Source organism: Schistocerca cancellata, chromosome 4 (assembly GCF_023864275.1).
Source record: "Schistocerca cancellata isolate TAMUIC-IGC-003103 chromosome 4, iqSchCanc2.1, whole genome shotgun sequence".
NCBI classification, from domain to species: Eukaryota; Metazoa; Arthropoda; class Insecta; order Orthoptera; family Acrididae; genus Schistocerca; species Schistocerca cancellata.
The window spans coordinates 811,135,512-811,139,287 of NC_064629.1; positions in this window are offsets into that span (position 1 = coordinate 811,135,512).

Sequence of the window (3,776 nt, forward strand, 5' to 3'; positions counted from 1 at the left end):
CAGAAATGTGTGGCCTATGGGAAGCTGCTCAACCATTGTACACTATTCTTTTCAACTCCATACACATAGTCGTTGTGCTAGTTAGACTGGTGATAGCACTTTTGAACTCAAAAGTGGTTCCTTTCATTGATTTAATGCCATGTTGAATGGTTCCTATCAATCAGTATGGAGGTCTTCCTCTTCTTGGTTGTTGTGGTTGTTTCTTCATGTTTTGATTTCCCAGTCACATCAGCAGCAGCTGAGTTGTATAGTTTTAGATGGGTTAAAATATCTCTGATGGATTTGTTACTCCGGTAACATTCAGTGACTAGTCGACATTCAAAGTCACTGAGCTCTCCTGACCAACCCATTCTGCTAGTAATGCTTGTCTACGTACAGTACAATGCTTCCTACCTCATTTTATACTGGCAGGTCCACCTCTTGTGCATCTAGTTGTCAGCTCCACATTACATAGGGCTATCCAGATACTTGTGCTTCAGCACCCGCTCCCCGACCGTTGGGATGCTACAATATCATAGCAAAGCAGCAACAAGAAATCTGTTGTTGAAGATGAGCGAGACATCAAGGTGGTAGCCTGTCATGTAAACCATGTTAGAAATACATTTGTTTCAGTAGTTGTTTCTTTATAATGCTACTTCAATAAATTGACACTGTGGCAACTTGAATTTACAGTCACGTGCTGAGGGAAAGGCTTCGTCTCATAGACAGAAAATAGAAACATGAGGAGTAGCTGAATTCATACACCTTCCCAGTTAATTCTTAAATTGTATTTCATGTTTGTTTTTCTGGTCAATTTTTGCATGTTCTGTGGTTTGGGGCTGTGCCCTTGGCCAGTAGCATATCTTGCCATGCTTTTGGTGTAGTCCTGGTTATACCAGAGCTAATATAGTAATTTTATGTGCATCAATGTTCATAAACTGTGTGATTTGCATGCAATATACATCTGACAACTGCCACTGGTGATCAGAAAAGCACCAAGTCTGTTATGAACTGCATATTGCATTAAAACAGAGTTTATCCATTCAAAATCGTAGTAAACATTTTGTTGTTCATATTTTCTTTGAGTGCCAATTAGGGACAGAGTCAAGTTACTGGATTATTGAGTCAAAATTGATCATGACTAGTTTAATCACCCAGTTGCCACATTTCCACAGATGCCTTGAAACCAGAGTACCATAAATACTCATTTCTTGTGTGAAGGTCAGACTCACTCAGAATGTGTCAAGGTGGAACTTCTGTGGATTCAGACATCACCACATGCTATATCTTCATTGCAGGGTCTTGTGAGAGTGGACATAAGGCTTCCTAGTTGTCTTTATGTTCTTGCAACAACGTACTGCAGGCTTCCAATGAGCGCTTCCCCTGCAACTGTACTCATACAGTGTCACCATTGCCTTGCACTGCCTGCTGTTTGTTAGTTTATCAGCAGTCGAGTGGGGCAGCATCTTTTTGATGGTTTCCTCACAGCATAGGCTCTCACACCTTCACTCATCATAAGACATCAAGAGGCATTGCTGTTTCGGTAGTGAACTTGCTTGCAATGTTTTATTTAGATTTACTTTCCGTAAAATTGTGCTATTGGTCAGGTTGTCATTTTGTTGATTACTGTGGCTATTATTCTGGTTTTGATTCTAGTTATTACCATTTTTCTGCTATGGTTAGTAAGGATATCGAAAAGAAATAATCCAGAAAACCTTGTTTTCACTGAGGAGTGGGAGATTAAGTACAGAATTCTGATGAGAAACTACAATGTTTCATATGTAAAAAATGCTTAAGTCAAAACAAAAGGAGTTATCTTGCTCTGTAAATACATTATTCTTAAAGCCAACCTGGCAGGGTCAAGGAATCTGCAGCATTTCCAGTGTCTTCATCCATGGAACAGAATACCAGCAGACAGTGTCAGTGATATTGTAAGCACTGCAAAAGCATTATCACTTGATATTGCTTGTGATTATTTATTGGATGACTGGAAGTTTCTCCATTTGGAAACCAGCATAAGTTGGAATACAACACAAACTCCAATTGACAGTTATTGGACCCAATTTATCAGTGTGAAATGTGGGACAGGAGAACTAAAATATTCCCAGGCAAGTAAAGTGGTGGTGACAGGTAACTACACCAAAAGAGCTGCTTCCTTTGGTGCAATGTACATACAAGAAATGTCAGAATTACCTAGAAGAAGAAAGAAGGAAGGAAGGAAGAAAAAATTAAAATATGAAGAGGAAAAAGCAACAGCTCAGGATGAAGAAAGTTGACAAAACTTGCAGTGGAAGGAAAGGAGATTAAATCATGTAAAGAAATACTTAAAGAAAAAAGACAACAGGGACGGAAAAAAATATGACAGCTGCTAAGCTGACCTCTGAAGCTATTGAAAGATTTTAGGTTGCCTTACAGAAAAAAGACTTTCAAGAAGCAAGGCTTGCCCAGACAATGCTGACAGGTGCTCTTCAGGACCAGAAAGAAGTTCAGAATCAGAGAGAAGAGGCAGATGATCTCCAATCTAGAGTTGATAAAAGAGAAGTGTTGAATAACATCATTTGTGAACAAAAAGTCAAAGATTTAATTTTGAAATGCATGTTGTCACATCTTAAATAAAGTTAGTTAATTTTTTGCTAAATTTTGTCTTTTTTATCACCTTCTTTTCAAATCCAAAGCCCTGTAATAGACATGAAAACTCTCATCCACTGAGACAGAAACTGAAGCTGTATGTGAGATCCTTTGGGCAAAATTCAGTATCAAGGGTGGCCATAAACTTAGAATTATGTCCTATCAGCTGCGAGACTCGCCCCAGATGCAACCCAAAACTTTGGAGAAAACCAAACAATTGATTGGAATAAATACTGTCTAATGAGTGGTAGGTGTGACAAAACATCATGCAAAGCAGTGCTGAATGCTTCTAAAAACTACTAAGAACTGATTGTTCAGAAGCCCAGTCATGACAGAAATATATTAGGCCCAATGGAAAGTAGACATTACATCTGTGAGGATATCTACGTTGAAACTGGTGTTAGTGATCATGAGGCAGCTGTAGAAACAATGAATACCAAAGCACAAAGGGCAACTAAAACAAACAGGAAGATTTAATTGCTCATTAAACTAGATAAAGGGGCAGTAGTATGTATCAAAGCTTAAGGAGAAACTTGAAACATTTAGCTCTGCACAAGAGTATGTAGAGGAACTCTTGGTCATTGTTTACCAAGCTCTGTGTAGATGTGTACACTGTAGAACAGTTTGTGATGCCCCATGCCCTCCCCCAACTCTTTTGTCGGTAAGTATATGGTGACAATGGGGCCCTGAGCTATTGCAGCATTTTGTCTCCCTTTCCCATGCTGCAGTTCCCTGACCCAACTCTTCCATATATGTCTTTTCAGACAATTCCTAGGTTCTGAGTAAGATTCCGCCTTTTGCTTTCTACAGTCAGCCTTTCAACAAATTAATTCTTAGTCTCAACTTCTGAGTTTCACTCACCTTCTTCATTTTTTCAAACTTTTGAGAGTTGTGCAGGTTATTTGGAGAAGGTGACTTTAGATGGCCCCCCTATGCTTGGCCTATGACAATCTGCTACATCCAGAATGAGATTTTCACTCTGCAGTGGAGTGTGCGCTGATATGAAACTTCCTGGCAGATTAAAACTGTGTGCCCAATCGAGACTCGAACTCGGGACCTTTGCCTTTCGCGGGCAAGTGCTCTACCATCTGAGCTACCGAAGCACGACCCACGCCCGGTCCTTACAGCTTCACTTCTGCCAGTATCTCGTCTCCTACCTTCCAAACTTT